At 45.0% G+C, this 27,954-nt stretch overlaps 1 protein-coding gene and 1 non-coding gene across 6 annotated transcripts in view; both read left to right on the forward strand.

The window, feature by feature from the left end:
- Positions 1 to 27,954, forward strand: part of LOC119086172 (MAGUK p55 subfamily member 6-like) — a 563,311-nt gene that overhangs the window by 490,808 nt on the left and 44,549 nt on the right. The window lies entirely within an intron of this gene.
- On the forward strand, positions 26,853 to 27,043 carry LOC114709024. The gene has a single exon (XR_003736877.1). It is a non-coding gene; the product is annotated as a U2 spliceosomal RNA (small nuclear RNA).

Genomic DNA, 27,954 nt, shown 5'->3' on the forward strand with positions numbered 1-27,954 from the left:
ATGTTGTAGGATATTTGTACACTGTGAAGATACATTGCTTTGATTGGTTTAATAAAGAGTTGAACAGCCAATAGCTGGGCAGGAGGTATAGGCAGGACTTCCAGCCAGAGAAAGGAAGGTGGAGATAATCGAGGCACAGAGGAGACACCAATGAGACATGGAGGGAGTTTGACATACAGAATGAAAGCAAGGTAAAAAGCCACATGGTAAAACATAGGTTAGTAAAAACAGGTGAAGTTATAAGAGCTAGTGGCCAAGCCTAAGCGAAGGCCAAGCTTTCATAATTAATAATAAGTCTCTGTGTCATTATTTGTGAGCTGGCAGCCCAAAGAAAAATCCAACTACACATATTCATTTAACAAGTCTGATTATCAGCACACACGTAAAAGGTTGATGACCACCCTCATTCCAAGCTACTCCTTTTCCAAAGGACCAAGCAGAGCTGGGTATTTCCTTCCAGCTGCTTGTCAGCTGGCTGGGAATTCACCCACTTCACAGTGCACATTTGCAAGTCGATGGTCAATGCTTTCTCTTTAAGGGCAGACTTGTCCATTTGTTTTCACTTACTTGATGTGACCTGAAAATCTCATGATTACATGATAAAGTCCTTCTCTCCCAAAGACTACCACACCTTTTTATAGAAAATGGGGTCATTCTTGAGACAGAGAAGGATGATAAGGGCCCCCACTTTTGATTCAACAATGGGTAGTCAAGAAGGAGATATGACTTCCTCAAGGTATCCCAGAACACTTCTGTGGATCCAGTTGTCTCATCCCTGAGGGTTATCTTGGGGGAAATGACTATGTTTACATGGATTTACAGTTATGTCACAGAAGGGCAGCAGCACCTATACTAAAGGGACAGTTTCCTTTCTCAGAGTGACCAGTGGTGAGCCAAGGACTGAGCTAAGCGATCTATGACCACTGAAGCCTTTTATGTGGACAAGCAGAGATCTTATTAGACTAAGGATTACCATCCACCATCATGTGACTCATTCCTAGGTCACCACAGGCCATGTGTCAAGTGTACATAGAAAGTACCAGATGGCCTATAATCCAGTTGGCTGCATGATGCCCTTTGAGGGATGGTGAGAGTCTCTTACTGGGATCAATTGGTTCCCAGAAAGCATCTTAGGAACTTGGAACTTGGAGTGATAGTTCAGGGAAATTTCCCAGTAAGTTTGGAAATAGTAAGAATTCTGCTACAAACTCCTAAGAAAGTAACTTTTTTTTTTTTTTTTTTTTTTTTTTGGTTTTTCAAGACAGGGCTTCTCTGTGTAGCTTTGCGCTTTCCTGGAACTTTGTAGACCAGGCTGCCCTCGAACTCACAGAGATCCGCCTGGCTCTGCCTCCCGAGTGCTGGGATTAAAGGCTTGCACCACCACGGCCCGGTAAGAAAGTAACTTTTAAAAACTGAAAATTGAAATGCAATCGATTTAGTTGAATCGTTGGTCCCTGCCACTGCTGTCCGTTTGCTGGTGGCAGTGTCAGCCCATGAGAAGACTGAAATGTTAGCTGTGTCCATCAGCTTTCTGTCGCTGTGACAAAACGCCCAAGAAAATGAATTAAAGAGGACAGGCTTGTCAGGGCTCATGACTTCATAGCCACCAGTTCACAGCCGTTGGACCCTGTTACCTTGGGGCCTGTGCCAGCATAGCACAACATGTGGGAATTGGGGGCAAAGCAAAGCTCTTCATCACACCGTGGCCAAGAAACAAAGAGAGAGAAAGGGGAACAGTGCCGTGGGGTTTTCTCTATGCTGTGAATGTGTTGCTCTGAGTGATTGATAAATAAAACCCTGATTGGCCAGTAGCCAGGCAGGAAGTATAGAATAGGTGGGACAAGCAGAGAGGAGAATTCTGGGAAGAGGAAGGCTGAGTCAGGAGACGCCAGCCCACCGTTCAGGGAGCAGCATGTAACAGGCACACAGGTAAAGCCATGGAACACGTGGCAACATATAGATTAACAGAAATGGGCTGAGTTTAAGTGTAAGAGCTAGTCAGTGGTAGGCCTGAGCTAATGGCCAAGCAGTTTTAGATAATATTAGCCTGTGTGTGTTTATTTGGGTCTGAGTGGCTGCGGGCCCAGGCAGAACTGGAGAAAACTCCAGCTACAAAATGGGGCACGGTTCCAGTATTCCCTTTAAGGGCAGCTCCCAATGACCCGCCATCTTCCCCTGGGCCCACCTTCTGAAGGTCCCACCACCTCCCAGTTGGACTACAGATTGGGGACCAAGTCTTCAGCATATGGGCAACCTGGGAAACATTTAAAAGCCAAGCCATGAAAGAGAATTTGTATATTGGTGCTAAGGGATTTCACAGGAAATGCATGAAAATGACTGGCTATAGAGACCCAGGAACAAGACTGATCACTACCATGTGATGTGCTATTTAACACTCTGAAACACCAACAAAGGTCAAAATGTTCTGACCAAGTCTTAAAGTCTGTTCCAGTGATCTGTCCCTGTCTTCAAGAGAGACACTCCCCCTCCACTTTCATTCTCTTTTTCAGTTAACATGCCAGCCTGTCCATTATAGCCCAGCTGCTGTTTGAGAACTAGGGGGATTGTACTCACGGAAACTCACTGCCCTAGCGGAACTTGGGTTTGTAGCAGAACAAAAACCAAATAATAAATATGTTGATGACCTAATGTCAGGTGGTGGTGGGTACAATAAAGAAAAACAAAGCAGAGTGAGACCATCTGTGTGCCAGGCTCAGAAGAGGGGAGAACTCCAGAGTGGGGGAGTGGCCATCGGGAGAAGTGGAGTGGATGGGCTAGAGAGCCAAGGAGATTAAAATAGGAGAGGGCACAGAGAAGGAGGTTTGTAAGGCTGCGCAGGCCTGAGCCAGCCATTTGGATAGTGTCATTAGGATGCAGAAGTGAAGCCAGCGGAGTATTTGGAGCAGGGGACTGATCTGACTTGCAAAAGTCCACTTTGTTTAGCATGTGAAGAACAGATTGCAAAGGGTGGTCCAGGGTCAAAGCAGTGGGCCAGCCTCAGTGGTGAAGACCTTGCTGACCTGCGCTGTGGAAGTGCCCTGTGGAAGTGCGCTGTGGTTCAGCTGTGGCTTGTTGCCCACGATCCACGCATCAGGACTCGGCCCTGAGATGGAGGCTTTGGGAGGTAGGTCAACAGGGGCAGGGACTTAGAAGGGATTGGATATTTCTCCTGAGATCCTGAGTAGTTCTTTAAAGAGGACTGTTACAATAGCCTGCTGAACCCTCCTGGTCTCTCTGGCTTCTTGTTCCAAAGGATGAGTTCTTCATCCCTCACACATTCCACAGACTATGGCATTATGCTGCCAAGGGGACCCGGTCCAGAAAGTGAACCACCATGCTGTGCCATTTGGATTTGCGCTAAATAAATCCTTTTTTCTTCACAACTAGCCTGCTTCTGCTGTTTCATTATAGCCATGAAAACTATATTAATACTAGGTGCGATCGTGGAGATGGAGAAACGTTCTGCTAATGACACATTTGGATGTGGTCCAGCACTCAGGAGGCTGAGCTGGAGCCAACAGACTGGATTCGTGGGTGGATTCGGAAAGAAATGAGTCTATGATGGTTCCTTGGGGTCTGACCTCAGCAACTGGGTGAATGAAAATACCAGACTGAAATGGGTCAGAGTTGGACAGGGTGTGAAGGGAAAACTAAGATTCAGGGTGCTGATGAGCAAGTGGGTATGTCAAAGGATGTTGGATGTGGAGGCTGGACTGGAGGGAAGAGTTCAGAGGGGAAAATCCGAATTTGGGAGTCAGTGTATGTAGGACATAGGGCCATGTGAAATTACCTTGAGAACTGTTCTATTGGCTGTGATAAAATACCCTGACAAAGTGACTTAGGGGACAAGGGGGTCACTGCAGCTTGCAGTTCCAGGTCACAGTGCATCACTGCAGTGAAGCCATAGCGGCAGGAACTTGAGACAGTGGGTCGCACCACACCCACATTAAAAGCAGAGCTATGAATGCATGCATGCTGATCTGCTTGCCTCCTAGGGAATGCTGCCCTCCCCACATGGGCTGTGTCTTCAATTAAGAACACACACACACACACACACACACACACACACACACACACACATGCCCACAGGCCAATATAGACAATCGCTCATTGAGACTCTCTCTTCCCAGGTGACTCTAGGTTGTATCGATTTGACAATTAAAGCTAACCACAACCGGAGTGGACTTGCCTAGAGAGGATGCTGAAGGGTCAGCCACAAATGTGAGGGGATTCACCCAAAACTCAAAGGCCAGGAAGGCCAGAGGTAACATCAGAAGAGTGCACCTGGAAGATGAGTGTGTTTCACCTGTGAGAAGGTGTTCGTTACACACCGGGTGGATAAGGGCAGCGATCAGCGGAGCCCAGGGTCTGGCGATCAGTGTTTGCAGGAACTGTGTGGACGAAAAGCCTGATTGGGAAGAAAATGGAGGCAAGGAAGAGAAGATAGAGTCAACTCGGTGTTTGTGGTAAGTAGGGTAGAGAAATCGGACGGATCTAGACGTGAGTCGGGTGATGGGGGCTGGCTGGGGCTAAGAATGATTCTCTAAAACAGAAAGAGGCGATGGTGCAAGATACACATCCCCAAACAAACGTCCCAGTGTGTCAACGTTCTTGGGATTTAGGACACGTGCTGGTGCCCTGTGCTCCAGAGCACCTGGAGCGTGACCCCTGCTGGCACGTCCAGATTGAGGACAGCCGGGGGACAACAATTCGACGCCTCAGCTTCTCCTGTGAACTATGACCTATTATATCATGACATTTGGCGACAGAATTTTGAATTTAATTTTTATTCTTCAATCCATCCCTAAAAAAAAAAAAAAAAACTACCACAGGCAAAAGATGGAAAGGTACTAGGCAGAAGGGATTACTGGAATTCAACAGCGACACCTAGTGGTAGTAGTGTGAATTACACTAGCTGATAAATATCTTCTGATAGCACATTTCCCCAATGCCTCTACCCCATAGAGCCCAGGGCAGACTCCCTTCGAATAAATACACATCCTTAAAGGTTCCCGGAGACATTGGGTGGGTAGGGGGTGTCTCTTCATACAGGCAAAAGTAACATTTTTCAATGGGGAGAGTGAGTGAGCCCTCAGAGTCACAATTTAATTTGAATATAAACAAAAACTGCTTACTCACCCGCAGAGTTTAGTTGCTCTTTTGGCAACTTGAAAGTTAATTTAAATTCTCCTTGAATTTCTGAACTCAGGCTGTCACAATTATTTTGCTATGTAACGTCAGACAAGGTTCAGAATGGGAAGTGGTCCACGGTCTCACCTGGATTCAAACAATAGGAAAAAACACTTGGTCCAGAAATTTAAGTTGTCTTTTAATTTACAACCTCTCTTGAGAACCATAAAGAGAGCCATGGTCCATTTTAAAGGCACCTTTAAATTTCATTTTTTACTTTCAATAGCTTGCTGCTACAGAAGGTTTTGAGGTCCCTAGGGATCCCGGATGCAGTAACACATACAGTTTCATTGGGTGTCAAGGACACATTGTGTTCTCAATCTTTTTAAAAAAAATATTGAAAAGAATTAATTGTGTAAATAGATGAAAATATTCAAAATAACAAAAGGGGAAATTTGAGTAGCTGAAAAAATGTTTCTGCACCGAAGTAATAACCAAAATATCAGAAAAGGTCATGGTACATATGGGACTATTAAGGGATTAGGAGATAAATAAAATTCATGGGTTGGACTTGCAAATCAGCCTCCCAGTTGGATTCTGAGACAAATAAAACATGAGTCAGAGTGTCAGGATGCGGACCTTCAAGATCTTTGTAAAAGGATGTTTGTCGTCCTATCCCAGGCTGGTATCGATTTTTATATTAGCTTCATCTCAGCCAGCTTCAGATATAGAGACAAATTTGTGTTTTGTTGGAAACTGTATTGTCTAGACCCCCCAGACAGCCCCTCTAGGGGCATCCCATTCAAGTGCCAGGAAAGCCATTTCATAACGGAAAGAACCTAGTCACTGAGAGAAAACAGGTTTTTTGCCCATGGCGGTAAGAATCTGTGCTGCCTTCAGGGTTCCCGACTTCCTTCCTTCATAGAGGCCAGCTTTGCTCCTACCCCAGCATTCACTTCAGTATTCCTCAGCTATAAATACCCTCAGCCTCTCCACTACGCTGATTGTAGGACCCTTACTGGTTTCTTATTAATAACACCCTGAATACATTTTCATTTTTACATCTGTATTTAGACACAGATGATTACACTGTATTTTGAAAATTATCTTTAAAAAATAATTTTAATAATTACTTTGAAAATTATGTTTTTGAAAATTATTGCTTTGGATTTTTTTTTGTTTTTTTTTTTTTTTAGAAAAAAGGGTCTGAGTGAGAAAAAGAGCGTCAGGGGATGAAGAAAGAGGAGGAGCAGGTGGGCACACACACACACACACACACACACACACACACACACACACACACCGTCAGAGGGCAACCCTTAGGAGCTGGTCCTTTTCTCCCACCTCGTTTTGAGGTGAGGTGCTTCTTCTTGTTTCTGCCTGTTCACCCTGCTTCAGATGAGCTGGCCCACACGTTTCTGAGCCAGTCCCCTGTCTCCACCTCCTAACCCGGGTGGAAGCACTGGGAATCCACACGCTCCTTACAGCCTCTGGCTTTTTCTTGGGTTCTGGGGAATCCTAACTCGAGTCATTGGGCTTGGAAGGCAAGCCATTTCCCAGGCCCAGCTTCCATCTTTGAAAAGCTCTCACCGACTACTCTGTTTTATATTGTCTTTGCTTTTATATAGCTTTTAAGTAGTCTTAAATCTCCTGAAGTATGATGAAGGGATGGGAAGTGGTGTATGATCACTCACGTGTCTGGGGGACCTCAAGATTCTTTGTTATGCTGATATTCTGGAATATTCTATGCACCTGTGAATGGGAAATCCAGAAGTAAAACTTCTGGTCTGATGTGACTGTTCTAAAAACTATGATAAAATATGGAACTTACCATCTTAACCCTTGAAAAGACAGGAAGGAAAACAGTTATAAAGCCAGAGCTCCATGAGAGAGTCTGATTGGCCCAGGAGAGGGCAGTGCTGAGGCCACATCCCGGTCAGAATCAATGTACTTGAGTTTGCCATTGGGGTTCTCATCAGTTTGTTCACAATTTAGAGCAAGGCAGAGTTGGAAACTGCTCCAGTTGGTTACAGAGCATGGGCTGACCTGCTTCCTATTGTCAAGGTTGGAAACTACAAATCCTTCTTCTGAATACATTTTTAAAAAGAAAGCCAGAAATGTGATTTCTTGTAATTCTCATGCTGCCTGTTACTAAAAATAAACAAGGAGAGCCGGGCGTTGGTGGCGCACGCCTTTAATCCAGCACTTGGGAGGCAGAGCCAGGCGGATCTCTGTGAGTTCGAGGCCAGCCTGGTCTCCAAAGCGAGTTCCAGGAAAGGTGCAAAGCTACACCGAGAAACCCTGTCTCGAAAAACCAAAAAAAAAAAAAAAAAAAACAAGGAGAAAAGCAAAGTGACGGTGACATTTGATTTCCATTGTTGGCCTGACTGGGTTTAGAGTCCGTCAGGAGAATGAGGCACATAACATAACAACAACCTCCTGTTGTCATGGGAGTATTCTGGAGTGGATGAACTGAGGGAACGACTGACCTGGAGGCGAGTGGACGGTGCCATGGCTGCATCCCATCCCTGAAATGGCTTAGAAGGAGGAAGAGAAGCCTGTCCCTCCCTGCTGAGTGCTTAGCGCCCGTGGCCGGCCTCCCTGGCTAACTCCTCTCCAGCACATCTCTCCTCTGTAGTGGGGAAGTGAAAATCTGGCCCCGAAGTTTCCTACCAGGAAGAGAATCCTTGTATAGAACTGAGGTGGGCAGTTCCTTTTATTTCTGCTCGACTGTGAACTCCAAGTAAGGAAAGGGGCCCTAGGGGACAAGTGGCGAGGAAATGCACTCTAATGTGGAGTTGAACGCCTATGAAGCAGATACCAGGTGCTTTTGAGGGCTCTGGATCTTACATTGGGAATGGGTGATGAGCTGTGTAAGCCTGACCCTTCATTTTCTTTTCTCTTTTAAATGTAACATTCTTATGGATTATTTGGAAATTTCATATAATGTACCCCAATCACCTTCATTTCCCAGGCCTCCCAGGTCTATCCCCCACCTTTGTGAGCTCCTCCAAAACAAAAGAAGAAAATAATAATAATAAAATACCAAGCCCAATTTCTGTTGCCCATATACTCACTGGAGCATGGTCAAACTCCCAGTGGGCAGCCCCTTAAAAACAACTGAGTTGGGCCTGGAGAGATGGCTCAGCGGTTAAGAGCACTGGCTGTTCTTCCAGAGGGCCTGAGTTCCATTCCCAGCAACCACATGGTGGCTCACAACCATTTGTAATAAGATCTGGTGCCCTCTTTTGGCCTGCAAGCATACATGCAGGCAGAACACTGTATACATAATAAATAAATGTTTAAAAAAAAAACAAAAAAAAACTGAGTCCTTCCCACCCCACCCCCACCAGAAGTCATCAGCTGTGAAGAGCTACACTTCAGCATCTTTAGCACAAGTTTTAAGAGTTCTCTTCAATGGCTTCCTGTCTAGACTGGTTTCTTCTTGGGGGTAGGGAGTGTGAGAGAGAGGCTGTCACAGAAGCCTTCTATGTCTCTCATTCTTAATTGTGAGTCTGTAGTCATCGATACCACTGCAGAAGAAGCTTTATAGTCAGCAGCAGCACGGATCATGGACTTCCACATGGTTTCTGGCTGCAGCACACCCACAGATATCAGCATGGCCTCAAGCAGCAGCCCAGGCCACACACGTGAACACAGCCCCTGGTAGCAGCACAAACCATGGACATCATCAACACAACTCCAGGTGTCAGCTCAGACCATGGGCATCCACTTGGCCTTCCGTGGTAACGCCAGCCACAGATATCCTCATGGCCCCCAGCCAAAGCCAGACTGTAGAGACCAACATGGCACTCAGCGGCAGCACAGATCACAGACATCATCGTGACTTCAAGTGGCAGCATGGACCACGGACATCCCCGTGGCCTTTGGTAGTATCATGGGCCACAAACATCAACATGGCCCCCAGCCACAGCAGGGTCGGGGACATCAACATGGCTTCTGGCAGCAACATGGACCACAGACTCTAACATGGCCATGGCAGCAGTGTGGACTGTACACATGAACATGGCCTCCAGTGGTAACGTGACCACGGACATTAACTTGGCCTCCAGTGGGAGCACCAACTATGGACATCCACATGGCCTCCAGCTGCAGCACAGACCATGGATACCATCATGGCCTTTGATAGCAACACCAAGCATAGACATACCCATGGCCTTTGGTGACAACATTGACCATGAACATCAACATGGCCCCGGCCACAGCAGGACCACAGATGCCAACTTGACCTCTAGCTGCATCATGGACTACGGACATTGACATGGCCTCTGATGCACAGATCATGACCATTCACCATGGATCTCAAGCATCATCATGGCTTGGGGTGACAGCAGGAGCCATGGGCTGTAATGTAGATCATGGATACCAACATGGCCTCCATGGGTATCAAAGACTGTGGAGAGATTTCAAAGAGGCTCATTCCAGAAAATGGACCATTCTCTGTCTCGGACTCCTCCTGCCACTGTTCTGAGCCAGGGCAGTCGAGTGACCGGGCAGCATCTTTTGGGGCAGAGCCTGTGCTAGCTCCAGCCTGCTGCCCATCACCCTGTGCGTCCTGCTCATCAAAGAAAGACTCCCTGTTCATTGTATCTGCCTTCCACACCAGTCACTGCCATGGAATCCCTAATTCTGCCTTTCTCCATATCTCCCCCCCTCGCCTTTGGATAGTTGTTCATTGAAGTGGCATTGCAATGCCCAGATGTTGGGGAGGACCAACTGGAAGTGCTGAATCTGGGCCAGGGTGGCAGCCAAGCTGCTCATCCCAGATCAGATCATCATCTGTTCATGAGGGCCTTCAGGGCCCAGAACCTTCATTTTCTAATTTCTGGGTTCCTGAAACACCACTTGCTAAAGAAGAAGGGATGGTTAAGGAAAGGTGGCGGCGTGTTGGTGGTTAAATGTCTGTAGTCAAGAATTAAGGGCAAGAGAGAAGGGAGACACAGGAAACCAGGCACCAGGGCATGGCTGGAAGTCCTGGACTGGGTGGTAGGCAGGAAATGGAGAAGAAAGAAAGGATACATGGGCATTGAGAGAATGAAACAACGTGAATGGAAATGTGCCGAGGGTGCTTTTGACGTTCTGAGTTAGGATGACCATTCTGTGAGAATGCCTACTGGGTGTGTAGTAGCACAGGGTGGAGCACATGGGATGGGGCAAGAGAAAGTCATCAGTTAATAGAGTTAGATGCTGTTCATTGCCCGAGCCTGTTTTCTATTGCTGAAGACATAATGCCACAGACTGGGTATGTTATAAAGGAAAGAGGGTCATCTGGACCAAAGTCAGGAAACTATATCTGGTAACGGTCTCCTTGCTGGCAGAGTTCCAAACCAGGACAGGCCGTCTCTTGGTGAGAGACGGGGGTCCATGTCAGCGTCCAGGCCTCTTCTACTTTGATGAGGTCATCCATACTTAAACATGGAAGCTCTGCCCTGAAGATTTTAATCCCATTCACCTGGTAAATACGTCAAATTAAGGTTCTACTTGCTTGATGCCTCACAGTGCAGATGACATTTCTACATGAGTTTCAGCCCATATTTAAATCACATCATTCATCTATTCCATTCTAATTCGTTCACATGAAACATCAGCCAGACCAGAGAGGTAAATTGGCAGATGGGGAGGGTTTAGGACAATGGAAAGAGGGGATCTTAAGGATTGGGATAAGAAACAGGGGTCAGTTGGCAGGCAGTGGTGGTGCATGCCTTTAATCCCAGCATTTTGGAGGCAGAGGCAGGCAGATGTCTGAGTTCGAGGCCAGCCTGGTGTACAGAGCAAGTTCTAGGATAGCCAGGGCTACACAGAGAAACCCTATCTCGAAACAAAATGAAGAAAGAAACAGAGGTCAGTGAGAAACCCTGAGTAGCGCTGAGCCAGCAGGGAACAAAGGCAAAGGCCCGGGAGGAACACAGGAAAGATGTCTTCACGCTAAGGCCATGGAGACTTCCAAAGCAAAGAGAGAAGGTCATTGACTGAGCCACTCCAGGAGCTGCCATTTTTCAGGAAGCCCTGAGCTCCCTCTGCTTGCTAAACCCTTCTTGGTATTTTCTATAGAATACAGTGTGTATAAACACAGAACATTTCTCATGAGGCTTTAAGATAGTGTGGTTTATGTTCACTACCTTTCAGACTTTTAGATCAAGGAGTTTTGTGGAGTATCCACCAGAGAAGACTACTTGGACGTGGGTTTAAGCCAATAAAAAGTCTTTATTAGCAGACTGAAAGTTTAATCCCCCGGCAGTGAGTAATGCACGGATGTAATAAGTCAAATCAGGCCAAATTAAGTCCAGGTTTAATAAACAGAGTGAAGGAACTCTCGGGTGGCTCTCGGGAAGGTGGGGGTGAGTGGTGGAGAGTGGGGTGGGGTGGGGAGTTGGGGAGAGCACATGGCAGGCATGGTAACTAGGTCTTAAGTAGCCTGTAGGCGTGGTCTTGAGCAACTCCGTGGAGGGGCTGACTCTTGGCAGGCTTTCTTAGGGGTGGGGTCTGGAGAGAGAGAGGGGTGAGGCTTCCACCTAATCACAGACTGGCAACTACACTGGGTATTTGGAATCCCAGTGCAGACAGGAGCAGAACTATAGAAGCCAAAAAGCAAGTTAGTATTGAGAGACTTTTCCAGAACTATGGACTTCGAGAATTTTCATTTTGGCAGGTGGTACTGTCTACATGCTGAGTTTTATAGCCTGAGTGACATTTCTACCATGGAGTCAGTTGTGCTAAGGTCTGGGGGCCTGGTACAGGAGGAGAAATTCATGACTTGATATCATAAATGATCTTCCTTACAAAACGTCCTTAAAATGCTGGCAACAAAGGTATCTCTCAATCCAAAAAGTATTGGTAAAAAAAGAAGCCTTACTTGTCAAGGACTAGTTACATAAATGTTTTGTCATTATTTTCAGTCATTATCTTTTCTTAGGCATGGGTGCATCTGTAGAAAATAGAAATAACTGAGTAGAAATCTGAAGCCTCCATGTTGCCCTGGACTCTCTTCTATGATCGGTCAGAGGTGGAGAGGCTGCCTGTCCCCGGGAGAGAGCTTTGATCAAACCCCGCTACCCACCCACCGCCACCCCCACCGCCACCATCGCTGTCATTATTATTTATGAAATGAGACAAAAGAGACCAGAGCACCAAAAGCCAAGCTTCAGGGCCAGGTGGCAAGGGTGTGGATGTCTCTGACCCAGGCACCCAACTTCTGCCAGTGTGAGCAAGTGACTCTTCCAAAGACTAGGAAATATTTTTATTCTTTTTACTGTTCTATTTGAGGCAGAAAATGTAAGCTAAAATTGACATCCAGTCATAACCCTCTGACACAATGATGGTAGGATTCTTTTCCTTCAGTAGAAATACTGAAAATTAAGCAGCATTATACTTTTTTTTACAGGGAACTTCTTACAGGAACATTGCAAATATCACAACACTGTTCTGTCTTCTGGGAAGAAACTCACAGGCACCAACAACACTCCGAAGAAAGAATCATCATCCAGAAGACCTGCTGGAATATTTCTGAGTGTGTCTATGGAGGTGTGATTCTGGAAGAGAAAAGCATTTGAGTCGTAAGAATGTGCAAAGATCACCCTGGCCAATTGGGTGCGTCCCATTCAACCCACTGAGGCACTACAGAGAACAAAAATATAGAAGGGCAAATTTGCTTCCTGTTTGATGGGTGGGCAGTGTAACCAGGTGGTAGAGTGCTTGTCTGTTACGTGCCAAGGCCTTGATCCATCCATAGCACTGCAGGAGAGCAAAAACTCCCCAGGAGCATCCTATTAAGCTGGACATTCATGTTCTGCTTCCAGGCATGGCTTGTGGCTCTTGGGGCACTGGATTCAAAGTAAGTCTTTCCAGTGGCTCCCTGGAGTGATGGTTAGTCATTATTGTCAATGACTAGGTGGATATTTCCTAAGAAATCAGTAAAGCACCCCTTGGGGTATGTCTGTGGATTTTTCCCAAGATCACCAGGGCTCTGACCTAATTAATGGTTCAGTTCACTGATGGATTCAAAGTTTGAATGGACTATTGGAAGGTGGTGGAGGTGAGACCTCAGTGGAGGAAGAAGGGAAACTGGTGGTTGTTGGTTAAATGGCTGTGCTGCTTGTGACTGGCCCCCGCCGCAGTGGCCATGCTGGCAGAGGAGAGTGCTGATGGGAAAAAAATCACAAACCATAGTTACCTTTTTAGAGCTTTATTGGGAGACGGGGGGCGGGGGGGGGAGGACAGATGGAAGGAAGGAGCGGAAAGGAAAGAAAGGGGCACACATAGGGCCCACCCGCTTTTTAGGCTGGGATGCTGTCACAGGCTGATGATGTAATTAAGGACCGAATCCTTACAGTGGTTTGTCTCCAAAGGCCATCTCTTGCTCTGGCCCTTCCTGTTCCAGCTTTGCTTCCTAGCTGGGAAGAGTTGAATAGCTGTGCTCCACCATGGCTTTCCATGATGATGCACTACCTCACTATAGGCTGAGAAGCAATGGAGGCAGCTACCAGGAGCTGAGGCCTCCAAATTGTGAGCCTGATGGATCTTCCTCCCTTAAGCTGTTTTCTCAGATAGATAGATGGTTTAGATACATAGACAGACAGAGAGACAGACATAGATAGATAGATAGATAGATAGATAGATAGATAGATAGATAGATAGACCAAACTATCTTATTGTTCTGTTTCTCTGTTGAACTCTGACTGAAAAGACTACCAAAAGATCAAGGTCAAATATATATACAATTTAGAATCCAAGACTCAGAAAAAAATGAGAAGAAAAGGAATTTAAAGAAACAATGGGTGAAAACTTGGCAAATTTGCTGAAAAACCTATGTGTATAGATTTAAGATACTCAGCATTCCCAATCAAAATAAGTATATTTTAAAGTTCCTAGACACTTTATAACTAAATATCTGAAACCACACACACAAAAAGTCTTAAGGTCAACTAGTAAAGAATATTATATTCGATACAGAGAAACCAACACAAATTTTTTATCAGAAGCCACAGAGTCTAAAAGACACAGGAACAAGAACACACTTTAAAAGGCTAAAGGAAAGGATTCAACCCAGGATTTTATATTAACTATAGACTGATAAAGAACTTCCAAGAATGAAGGTGAAATCAAGTTTCTGAAGGAAGAAACTTCAGGAATTTGTCTACAGATGATCTGTTCTCAATCTGGTAGCTGGCCTGCTTTACAAGGAAACTGACCCCAGGGAGTGTTTGTTCTCCAAGCATGGACAAAGGCACTAGAAATGCTAATGGCCTGTTGACATCAATGTGAATAGATGCAGAAAGGAATTTTTCTTCTTAAGCTATTAAGTATCTATGCAACTGTGGAAAGCAAAATGTGTACACATATGTAACATACATGGCAGATATGGGGAGCTGCAGAAGGTTATAGAGAGTACCTGCAATTGCAAGGCTTCTACATTTTACATGGACTGGTACAGAGTTAACGCTGAGCTACAGAAGTTGGAAAACGTACATATAATCCCTAGAGCTGTCACTAAAGAAAAACATTTACAAAAAGATACAGTCCCAAGTCCAAAACACAAGTTAAAATGGAATTTTAAAAAAATTCCCAAAGAAGGCCTAACAAGGGAAATAGAAAAAACAAAACAAAACAAAAACAAGCCGAGCGTTGGCGGCATGCACCTTTAATCCAGCACTTGGAAGCAGAGGCAGGCAGATCTCTGAGTTCAAGGCCAGCCTGATTTACAAAGTGAGTTCTAGGACAGCCAAAGCAGTAACACAGGGAAACCCTGTCTCGAAAAAAACAAAAACAAACAAACAAGAAACCCCTTAGACGTCAAAAGCAAGTAGCAAAAATAATAAAGCTATATAGACCGGAATCCAGCCATCAATAGTTAAATACTTTATCCAAACACGCTAAGTAAAAGGCAAACGTTGTCAGACTAAATAAAAATAAGGCCCTGTGCTGCGTGGTTTTGTGTCAACTTGACACAAGCCAAAGTCATCTGAGAGGAGGGAACCTCAATTAAGAAAATGCCCCATCGGCTGGAGAGATGGCTCAGTGATTAAAAGCACTGGTTGCTCTTCAAGTTGGACCTGGGTTCAAGTCCCAGCATCCACATGGCCGCTCACAACATCTGTAACTCCAGTTCCAGAAAATCTTCACACAGACATACATGCAGGCAAAACACCAATGCACAAAAAAAAAAAATTAATTAATTAATTAAATAAAAGAAAGAAAGAAAGAAAAATGTCCCCATTATATCGGACTATATGCAAGCCTAAAGAACATTTTCTTAACTAGTGATTGATGGGGAGACCTAGGCCATTGTGGATGAGCCATCCTGGTTTTATGGTTTTGGATTTTATAAGAAAACAGGCTGAGCAATCCAAGCAAGTCAACAAGCAGCACTCCTGTGGAGGCCCACAAAGGTTTCCTAGTGAGTTCTGAGTTTGCTTTACCCAGCAGGGCTGCATTAGAGAATTGCTTGACCACATGTGTGGTTACCAAGTGATTGGAAAGGGTCTGCACTTGGCTGTGCTAGGGAATAGTCTTTTGCTCCACCCTTCGTATTCCTATAAAAGGCCCTTTAGAAGAGGCAGGAGGGGCCAGTGGATAATGATCCAGGCCCTCCGAGGCTCTCCTGTGTTTCTGTTTCTCTCCCCTTTATCCTTCTATCTAACATCTCTTATCCCTCACTCCTCAAGGGTACCCTGTCATAAAATGTAGGAGCCGGTCTCCCAGCTGGGCTCCCACACACCCCTCCATGGCTTTGTTGTGCCCGCATCTCAAGACCCCAAGCAAGACCACGACAGAGCCAATATCTGATGCCAAACACACAGGGTTTACTGATAACAAGCAAGCCCAGCTTGTTGGGGAGAGGGGAACGACCCTGAGCTCTCAGAGTGAGGGGTTTTTAAAGGGAAAAACCGCAAACAGGGTGATACAAGCCTTTGTGTCATATGATTGGGTGAGGGTATGTAACCTTTGAATTTACTGGTTGGGGTTATAGTTATCATTTTTGGGCAGGCCTGGACAAGTCCCAGGCTCTGTCCTTGAGCTGCCATGGAAGCTGGCTGGCCTCACACGTTCACATTGACCCATGCACGTAGCTCTAAGTTGGTGAGGGGTCCCAGAAGGTAAACAACTGGCTGAACCTTGAGCAGTCAGAGTATGTGCAGAAAGGGAGCTACTGCAAAGACTATGTCTTTTGTTCATGGCCCTCCCAGAAACTGCTTGTTCAAGCCTCAGGAAATTGAAATTGAGGCCTGATCTCTGAAAGAAGACTGACAGCCTGTTATGGCATCTGCTTCGTCCTTTAATTCTGCATCAGTGCCTGCCTCCAGGCTCCTGCCCTGCATGAATTCCTACCCTCACTGCTTTTGATGAAGAACTGCTATATGAAACTATGAGTGAAATAAACCTTTTCCTCCTCAACTGCTGTGGGCTGTAGAAATATGAAGTAGGATTCAGCCGACTATGACAAAGCCACACCTGGAAGGAGCCAAGGGCCTTCCAGAGGTAAAGCCAGGGCTCAAGGAGTCTTGGTGATATTGGCTTTTGAGTATTAGCCGTTTCCTGCAACAAATTTCTCATGTGCTATTGTAGTTTTTCCATTCCTGGAACAGTGTGTTTGATCATTCAAGGGACACAATTTCTCCTGTACAATTAAAGTATTTGGATATACATCTCCCAACTGTGCTAAAAGCAGTCACACAGCCAGACCCCTAAATTCAGGCCTTTCTGTAATTATTGTCATTAGCAACATCTGGCCAGGACCTTCTCCAGAGGAAAGTATCTTATCTGAGATACTTCCCAGACTTCCTGAGAAACTGACTGCAGACAGATAAGCATCCAGACGTCTGTTAGTGAAGGCCTGGTGAATGTGCTAATTAAGTTTATCCCTCCTCTCCTCCAAGTGGTATTTCTAATTCTAGAGCCCTCTTTAACAATTAACCCAGAACTAAAGGCTTTTACTTACCAGGTACTTTCAGCTGTGACACAGGGTGCCTAGCTACCGAGCAGACCTACCCCGCCGGACCAGAAAGCAGTTGAACCAGAGAACTGCGGATTGTGTGTGTATTTAAAATGGACTAGGGAGAGAGGAAGAGGAAGATTAGAAGAGAGGAATGAGATGGAAGATGGAGAAGAACAAGATGAGGAAGAACTAGATGAAAAAGGAGGAGATGAAGAACTAAGGAGATGGGAAGAATGAGAGAGAGAGAGAGAGAGAGAGAGAGAGAGAGAGAGAGAGAGAGAGAGAGAACTTAGAAGGATAAAAAAAAAGGAGCTAAGATGGAAGAACTAGACTGATGAGAACCTAGATGGGGCAGAACTAGATGAAGGAATTAAGATGGCACATAGAGGGAACAGCAGAAAAATGTAGAGAGAAATCAGGCAAGAAAGGAGCTGAGTAAGAGAGCAGAATAGAAGCCATGTAGAGAGAGAACTGACTCAGAAGAATAAAGTGAATGGACTAAAGAGTTTCATGTATGTAGATTCATTTGATATTGTTAAGATTAGATTCCTCAGCTGGTTGTTAGATTCTTCCATGGACCCTGGGAAAAGGCTATTAGAGACTGGACCCCAATAGTCTTGGTTACTCAACTTGCTTTTGGTCACAGTGTTTCAGACAGGAATACTAACCCTAACTAAGACAGGCTCTATTATGTTTTTGAAAGCCCATGTAAAGTTTGAATGCAGATACCAAGTAAAGTGTGAACAATAAAATGCTATATAAACATTAGCCAAAAGAAAGTGTGCTGGGCCAGAGAGTTGGCTCAGCAGTTATGAGCTCTAGCTACTCTTCTGGGGGTCCTTGGTTCAATTCCCAGCATCTATGCAGTGGTTCACAATTGTCTGAAACTCCAGTTCCAGGAGATCCAATGCCCTCTTCTGGACTCTGCAGGCACCAGGCATGCATATGGTACGCAGACATGCATACAGGTAAAACACCCATACACATAAAATAAATAAAAGAATTTTAAAGGCATACTAAAAATTATACTTAAAGCAAAGCAGATTTTAGAGCAATGGCTGTAGCAGGGAGAAGAGTACTGCTGCATGATAAAGGGTTAATCCTGCCAGACAACATAACGATCATAATTGTGAATGCACCAAGTGCCTGAAGCCAAACCAGACAGGACTACATTAAAGAGAGACGAAATTAAATTATAACTGACTTCAACACTTCTCTCGGGAGCTGTGAGGATGAACAGTCAGAATAGGCAAAACCCAAACCAAATCAAACCCAAACAAAACAAACCAGAAGCCCTGTACAATACTAGCCCATGGCATCACACCACCATTTGTAGACGTCTCCACTGAGTCCAACGGATTGCACAGTACTGGAGTGTGTGATGGCTATGGAGCACCAAGGAGGCCCCAGAAAATAACCGTAACAGTTTTTGTGGAAAAGAACAGCAGTCTGAGCCAGGCGGCAGTGGCGCACACCTTTAATCCCAGCACTTAGGAGGCAGAGCCAGGTGGATCTCTGTGAGTTCGAGGCCAGCCTGGTCTACAGAGAGAGATCCAGGGCAGGCACCAAAACTACACAGAGAAACCCTGTCTCAAAAAAAACAAAAAAACAAAAAAAAAAAAGAAAAGAAAAGAAAAAGAAAAGCAGTCTGAGGTTTGGGGGCTACAAGATGGCTCATCAGGTAAAGGTGCTTGCTGCCAAGCCTGATAACCTAAATTCAATCCCAGGACCCTGGATGATGGGCATAGAGAAGAGAATCCTGTAAGTTGTCTTCTGACCTTCATACACACAGCACCCACACATCTGTGGGCACCCAAATAAATCAATAAATTTAATAAAATGTAAAAGGAGAATAGAAATATGGCAAAGAATGTTCTCAGACTATAAAAAGAATTTAACTAGAAATCAATTACAGAAAGATACACCAGGCACATGTGTACATGGTGGCACACACCTTTGAGCCCAGCCCTTGGGAGGCAGAGGCAGGTGGATCTTTGTGAGCTGTGCATCTGAAGCCAGTCTGGTCTACATAGTGAGACCGTGCCTTGAAAAACCAACTCTGTGTGTGTGTGTGTGTGTGTGTGTGTGTGTGTGTGTGTGTGTGTATAACCCAGATATTTTGAGTTAACATTTAGTAAATATTGCTGTGATATTTTCGGAATGTCTTCAGCAAGCACATCCCCGTGTGTGAGTGTGTCCATTCCCTGCGGAGACCTTTCTTCAAAGATGACCTGGGGACAAATGAGGTCCACTGATGCTCTCTTTGGTGCATGTCTTAGAAGGGAGGTGGGCATTGTGGGTGTAGTGTGGGGTAGGAGGATAAATAGCTGTGCAGCGCTGCAGGTTTTACGCCCCCACGCGCCCCCCCCCCAAGCAGCATGCCACCACTGGAGCCTGTGGAGTGACCTGGTTTCCAGTCCTCCTGGCACAACTCACCAGTATGTGATCTTGACCAAGTTATTGAACCTCCTGTGCCTTGACTCCATCTCCTCCCTGTAAGACAGTCAGAACACAGGTCACCGTGCACTCTGCTTCGCCCGAGATGTCCTGGATTAAACTTGTTTTCCCGCTGAAAGGATTAATAGTGCCCTGGTTTGGGTGATGAATGATATGCTCAGTCTGTTTACAGAACCTGTGTATTACAGTTTGTTGAGAGGTTTTCAATGACAGGCAGCCAACTCAACCCACATTTGAGTGCCTGCGCAGACCAGGCACTGTCCTAGGCAGAAGACACGACACAGTGGGAAATAGACCAGTCACTACAGCCAGCTGCTCGGAAATGGCACAGTGACAAGTGCCTGGGTTCTGATGCTAGCGCCCCTCAGTGGGGATCCTGCTCTCGTATGACCAATAGTGACTTTACTTTCTACATGGTATGGGCTCTTAAGAAGATGGAGTGCTTCCCTATTCACAAAGCACGAGTCCCATGTCTGCTTCATACAAAGGTTGTGTAAATACTTCCTGTTAAATAAAAGAAACAGAACTTATCCTATGTTGGGTGAATGAATGCAGTGGCATATGAAATTTTATTTGTAATTATACTGGAGATTTTCCTGTTTGGAAAGAAAATAAAATTTTCTCTTCTAGTTATTTCTTCCAAAATAAATAAGAACTCCTTGAACTCATAGCTCCTCCAGGTCTAAAGACAAAAGACTAATAGGGGTTTTTCAAGGTCATGTCTACCTAGTTGTCTTTTAAAAACACACAAAAATAGGGCTGGATATATAACTTAGTGGTCCAGGTTTAATAGCTAGTACCCCAAAAGTAAGGAAATAGATCACCATGGCTCCACAGTTCTTGTGAGAGCCACAGGAAGCAGATACCATTACCATCCTCCTTATAAGGACATGAAGGCTCACAAAAGTCCAAGGTCATAGAGCTTTGTGTCTTTGATCCAGGTTCCCTCTGGAGGAGAGGTAGCAAGCCCCTACCAGGCCAGAACTGTAACAGGTTCCAAGACTCTAGCACAGCATAGATGCCACGTTGGAGGTACCATTTTGACCTTAAAACCCAGCACATAGGTCCCCAACACCTGCTGAAATGGAATAAAGACCTAATCCATCAAAGACCTAGTCCATAGTTCCAGGATCCAGGAAGTCCTTAAATGTGCCGACCTTGCCTTTTGGCTTCTGTAGTTCCACTTCTTGCTAACTGAAGTTTGCCAACCAGGATGTGGATTTTGTGCATAAAAGACAAAGGGCCGGGAGGCTCTGGCCTGGATGATTCGGGAAAGTTCTCCATGCAGCTGCCTGCTGGCAGTAAAGACTTTTTTTTTTTTTAAGCTATAAGATTGTTCATGAGGTGGTCTCTGGTAGGGTTTACAGAACACGGGCAAAAACCTCGTATCAAGGCAAACGTGAAGATGCTAAATTGTTCCAGAATTAGACATGGGAAAGCCGCGATGGTGAAGTCTTAACCCAATCATGGTGGCGCTCAGAGACCACGCATGTGTGTGCAGAAGAGCAAGGCTGAGTTGCTGCGTGCTAGGCAGCAACAGGACACTCTCATCCTTCACGGGATGGGACAACACCTCTCCTGAGTGTGTCAGCCACCGCCTGACTTATCTGACCATGTTTAAAGCTCCCTTTATCCACCCAGGCTTTGACAGATCTCACCTGTCACTGTCAATAACATCCAAACCCCCTAGTGCCTTATTTTCTCACTGTCACAGGACCCAGCCATTTCCAATGGTGACTGTATAGGCCCCTCACTCAGCTTCTGCAGATGAAAAGCCAGCAGTGGTAACCATTCTACACTGTAATATACGCACATGAGCACATCCAGTATGCTTCTGCCTCACACCAAACCCTTCAGAATATGCATAGTGTGTCCATTAAATACCGCAATCTTCTCTTTGGTAAGAGCCTTTTCCCCGGAGCCTGGCAAGTGCTCTCCATGTAATGGCTCATTCTTAAAGGTCTCCTGGAGACTGGAAATGATACTAGGGCCTTAAATCTAATAGCATAAGAATCCACCCTTGTTTTAGTCATTTATCTATGATCATAGAGAGGCCCTGAAAAGTGGGCTATCCTTCTTGGTTGAATTGTTTATCTAAAATGCTCTATTATTAATAAAAACGTGGGAGTCCAATATCAGGGTAAAACCTGATAGATCAAGAAAGCGATGGAAGAACAACCAGCTGACCCCTCTCCATGCTTTCCAGATCAAAAAGAGCACGCAAATGCCAAGTCTGTCCCTTCTCCTTCCTGTCCTCTTCCCTATCCTTATTCCTGGCTTCTTTATGGTTAATTCCAGTCAGCTAGTTTCTGACTCCGCCCCCTCATTCAAGGTTAACTTTATTAACAGTCTCGGAGTGTTCAGTGCCATTGACTATCCCAAACCGTGGTCTCCTCACACACCTCAGGGCAATCCTGATTTAGCAGACTTAGATCTAACTCAAGTTCTGTGTGCAACCATGGCTGACTGCCCAACTGAAGGCAGATGGCTCATATCCCTGAAATGGGCCACAAGACTGTCCAAGCCTCTAATCTGTTCCCAGTGGCAGTGCGATGTTATAGACCAAGACCAGAATAAAGAACAAAGGCGGAAAATTGTAGAATTATGAAAATAAGGATCAAGTGTTTTTCCCTTTAAACATTAATTACTTTAAATGTGTAATATTAAAGATGCAATCATTGGTCCTGCTTAACACTCTTTAGGGGGCAAACTTCCTCTGCCTTCTCTGTTCTGTTGCTTCCAATAGTTAACTAAGGACAGAGCAAAGTTCTCTTGAGCATTCTGCGTGGCTAATCATACTGATTCCCTTCGTGAGCTGCTTTGAATCACTGTTGATCTGATGGCTGTGACATTGGAAGGGCTGGCTGTCCAACATGCATAAAAGCCAACACAAAAGCATTTCGTGTTGATTTTATTTTTACTTAACAAAAAGAAAACTCTGTTGTAGCAGGAATCTTAGAAGGTCTTATTAATAAAATCAAACCTGAGGCCAGTTATTGGAGTGAATGCTGGAAGATCAGAGAAGCAGAACAAACCACAGCCACCTCACCCTGTCAGTTCCTCAGCTGATCCTGTTTCCTCAGACTGGAAACCTCTGAGTCCTCATCCAGAATGAATCTCAGCTGAACTGCTGCTCGAAAGCCTGAAGCTAAAAGCTTCTACTTTCTGGTCCTCATGCCTTATATACCTTTCTGCTTTCTACCATCACTCCCTGGGATTAAAGGCTTGCTTTCTGGCATTAAAGGCGTGAGTCACCATGCTTGGCTGTATCCTTGAACACATGGATTTCTGCCTCTGGAATGCTAGGATTAAAGGCGTGTGCTACCACTGCCTATCCTCTATGTTTAATATTGTGGCTGTTCTGTCTCTGACCCCAGATAAGTTTATTAGGGTGCACAATATTTTGGGGAACACAATACCACCACATTTTACCTATCCATAGACCATGAAACAAGAAGCATGCTCATATCTGCCTCTTGGATCAGGGTATTCCAGACTCACTGGGACACAGATATTTTGATAGTAGGAGGTGCCCCCATTTCTCCATTTTTTTTCTGCTTTATTCTGCAAGTACTGACCATACACTCATTCTAACCCAGATCCATGAGTCCCTGTTCTCATTGCTCACATTCTGTTGGTTCTGCCAGGTGGTGAAGGTCTTTCTAGGTCATATCCTAAGGTTCTGCACCTGTGTCCTGATATCAGTTCCATCCTGCTTTCAGGAGCAGGAGAGTCGCCATCATGTGGCCTGTTATCATCGGCACTGTTTACCTACCAGACTGTTTCTGACCCTTGAGGTGCCAGGTTTCGTGACACAGCTGAGTAAAAATGCCTGTGGGAAACTCGAAAGTTCTCCATTTATTTAAAAATTAGTTTAAAACTGCAAACTAGGCTGTGGAAGAAGGAAAGTAAGAGCACCCAGAATCCGAGGGAATTCGCCATCTCCTCATAAGCCTTTTCTGTCTCCATGCCACAGGGAGCGACTGAAACATCAAAACCTGCTTATACAATCTACAGATTCAATGCAATCCCCATCAAAATCCCAAGATAATTCTTCACAGACTTGGAAAGAACAATACTCAACTTCATATGGAAAAACAAAAGACCCAGGATAGCTAAAAGAATCCTATATAATAAAGCAACCTCTGGAGGCATCACCATGCCTGACCTCAAGCTCTACTATAGAGCGATAGTAATAAAAACAGCTTGGTACTGGTATAAAAACGACATACAAACCAATGGAATCAAATTGAAGACCCTGACATTAATCCATGCACATATGAACACCTGATTTTTAACAAAGAAGCCAAAACTATACAATGGAAAAAAGAAAGTATCTTCAACAAATGGTGCTGGCATAACTGGATGTCAATATGTAAAAGATTACAAATAGATCCATATCTGTCACCATGCACAAAACTCAAGTCCAAGTGGATCAAAGACCTCAACATAAATCCAGTTACACTGAACTTGATAGAAGAGAAAATAGGAAGTACTCTTGAAGGCGTTGACACAGGAGACCACTTCCTAAATATAACACCAGTAGCACAGACACTGAGCACAACAATTAATAAATGGGATCTCTCGAAACTGAGAAGCTTTTGCAGGGTGAAAGACATGGTCAATAAGACAAAAAGACAGTCTATAGAATGGGAAAAGATCTTCACCAACCCCACATCTGACAGAGGACTGATCTCCAAAGTATATAAAGAACTCAAGAAACTAGACATCAAAATACTGAACAATCCAACTGAAAAATGGGCTAAAGAGCTAAACAGAGAATTCTCAAAAGAAGAATCACAAATGGCTGAAAAATATTTAAAGAAATGCTCAACATCCTTAATCATCAGAGAAATGCAAATCAAAACGACTCTGAGATACCACCTTACACCTGTCAGAATGGCCATGATCAAAAACACTAATGACAGTCAATGTTGGAGAGGATGTGGAGCAAAGGGAACACTCCTCCACTGTTGGTGGGAATGCAAGCTTGTACAACCACTGTGGAAATCAGTATAGTAGTTTCTCAGAAAATTGGGAATTGATCTACCTCAAGACCCAGCCATACCACTCTTGGGCATATACCCAAGGAATGCTCAATCATACCTCAAAGATATATGTTCAACTATGTTTATAGCAGCACTATTTGTAATAGCCAGAACCTGGAAACAACCTAGATGCCCGTCAACCAAAGAATGAATTAAGAAAATGTGATACACATACACAATGGAGTACTACTCAGCAGAGAAAAATAATGACAGCATGAAATTTGCAGGCAAATGGATGGAACTAGAAAATATCATCCTGAGTGAGGTAACCCAGACTCAGAAGGACAAACATGGTATGTACTCACTCATAAGTGGATACTAGATATAAAACAAAGGATAATCAGACTGCAACCCACAGAACCAGGGAGGCTACATAGCAGGGGGGACCCTAGGATGACTGTGGCATATAAAGTTTTGGTTTTACTCAATTACTGGGCAAGCCTCAGTGAAACATTTCACTATTAGGGTAAGAATTTATACTATATCAAGCTGATAATAGAAAAAATAAATTAATTAATTAAAAAAAAAAAAGCTTGGCTGCCCCAACTGCGCAAGATGTACTTGATCACAGTAGGTGAGAGGAAAGAAGTATGTCAGGATGTATGGTTGCCCCGATTGGATGAATGTGGGAAGTACGAAGCCTTGGAGGTTTTGCCTTTATAAGCCTCTGACTAATGAAATTCACAGCATACTCTGGGAGTCCCGGATATGGACCTAGCCAGTGTCCATGGTCTTGGCCAGTATTTAATAAAGCTTGCTTCAAATTTGGCTCAGAAAAATAAATAAATAGGGGCTGGGGATTTAGCTCAGTGGTAGAGCACTTGCCTAGCAAGTGCAAGGCCCTGGGTTCGGTCCTCAGCTCTAAAATAAATAAATAAACAAACAAACAAACAAATAAATCCAGAGCTGGGCATGGTGGCGCACTTCTTTAATCTCATTACTTGGAGGCAGGTGGGTCTCTGAGTTCCAGGATAACCAAGGCTAACAGAGAAACTTTGGAAAAAAAACAAACAAAAAATGGTGGCCCAAACTTGTAATTCCAGCACTCAGGACGCTGAGGCAGGAGGATTTCAAGTTCAAAGCTAGTATGGACTGTAACAGGGCACTAGACCCTAGTAGACTTCCAGACCTTAGCACAATTGACTCCATGATGACTGTAGCATTCAGGCTGTAAAACTCAGCATGTAGACAGCACCACCTGCCTAAACTAAAACAAAGCCTAAACCATGAAAGTCCATAGTTCTGGCAGTCTCTAAATGTACCAACCTTGCTTTTTGGCTTCTGGAGTTCTCCTTCTGGCTAACTGTTCTTGTTAGTTGAAGTATGTCAACCCAGGATATGGTTTTTGTTCTTAAAAGCTCACCCTGAGAAAGGTTCAGGGGTACACGGGGATCCCAAACAGGCAGTGTAGCTGCTGGCCAGCTTAACACAGACTTTCTATTGGCTTAAACCCTTGTCTGAGCAGTCTTATCTGGTGACTACCCCATAACATGGACTATATATTGAGATCCAGAACACCTTGCCTCAGAAAAAGGGGAAAGAAATAAAGAAGGAAGGAAGGAAGGAAGGAAGGAAGGAAGGAAGGAAGGAAGGAAGGAAGGAAGGAAGGAAGGAAGGAAGGAAGGAAGAATCCAAGCCACACCACGGGAAATGTGCTTCTCCAACTTTTAGATGCCATACCTACAATCCCAGGACCTGGGAGACCGAGGCAGAAGAATCACAAATTTGAAGCCAGGCAGGACTATGTTGTGAAATCTTGTTTATAAACTAATTAGCTACTTAATTAACTAAGTATACTAAAGTCTGGGCTTTTCTTGTGTGTGTTGTACGTCATCATGTTGTCTTCGACAAAGAGCGGACCGCCGGCCTCCAAGAGCTCCCCCCCTTAAAGTGCTTTGCAGCCCATCTAGTCATCCTTTGCCCCAATCTTCACTTGCAACTTAAGAGGAAGTCTCCAGCCTCTCACGCAGGGATCCTTGGACAGCTCCGGGGTGGAGTCGGCCCGCGGTGGCCACGCCCCTCCGCGGCAGGGCGGAGCATGCAAATCTCTCGGAGACCATGCTTCTCTTGGGGAGAAATGCGAGGGTCTCTCACGCTTGCGAAGCTTCTTGTGAAACATGAGGGGCATAAGAACTTTGTAGCAGAGTCCAGTGGTGATCACGAAAGAGGTGGGGCACGGAAGGAGACAGAGCCACGTTCGAAGCTCACCACGAGTTCAAGAGGGACGATGAGAGGACGGCTTCGGTACGGGCACTGCGCTCAGTATCGCTTCTCGGCCTTTTGGCTAAGATCAAGTGTAGTATCTGTTCTTATCAGTTTAATATCTGATACGTCCTCTATCCGAGGACAATATATTAAATGGATTTTTGGAGCTAGGAGTTGGAATAGGGGCTTGCTCCGTCCACTCCACGCATCGACCTGGTATTGCAGTACCTCCAGGAACGGTGCACCCCCTCGGGGGTTTCCTGACCCTGTCTTAAAAAAAGGTTGTATCAATTCTCCACCTGTTTGTTTTTGTCCGGGTTTTGTTCTTTTCAGAACCTTATCTGTTACCAAGCGTTCTGGTTGTCCTGAGACTAGGTAGGGTAGGCTGGCTTGAACTCCAAATGCTAGAAGTAAAAGCATGTTACCATTCCCCGCCTACCCCCTCCTTCGGTTTCTTTGTGTTATTCCTGTTGGTACTGCAACTCAGAGATCTTGCCTGTCTTTGTCTCCTGAACCATATTTTTTTTAATGGAAATAGAGCATTAAATATATACACATACATACATATACCTGCTTATAATAGTGTCCTGAAGCCAGGAATTCGTGAATATTGGTCCTGAGCAAGGAAGGAGTGCACCCACTGTCTGGAAAAGAGCCCTAATACGCCACCTATTTCTTATTATGCCGGCTAACAACTGACTTGTTAGAGAAATCGGAGTGAGGTAATTCAGCATCGCCCTACAGCTGGCCTCATCCAGTTCCAGCATTTTCCCCAGGGGATTAAATTCTGCCACCTGATGTGCTACCAAAGGAGTTTCTCCTACCATCTCTGCTTTGCTGGGGTGCAGGGAGGGGCCAGTTAAAGGGGCGACACTGGGAATCAGGTATGCAACAGGCTGAAGAAGCCTGAGCTTGGTAGACTGCCGTGTTCACCATCTTCAGCCTCCTGTCTCTATGCATTAAGTACGTCGATTTCCTTTTCCATCTGGCACGGAGGCGTTAGTTGAGCACAGACAGGTCCTCACTCTACATTTGCTGCTGTGATGCAGACAAACCAGGCTAGTATCTTCTCTCCAGCATCTAAATCTGTGAGGGTAGGAACTTAAGGGAGGGAGAACACCAGGCATGTGGGAGCTGCAGGGAGCACGCCGTTTTTTTTTT

This window comes from Peromyscus leucopus, chromosome 3, assembly GCF_004664715.2.
Source record: "Peromyscus leucopus breed LL Stock chromosome 3, UCI_PerLeu_2.1, whole genome shotgun sequence".
In the NCBI taxonomy this organism is placed as follows: domain Eukaryota; kingdom Metazoa; phylum Chordata; class Mammalia; order Rodentia; family Cricetidae; genus Peromyscus; species Peromyscus leucopus.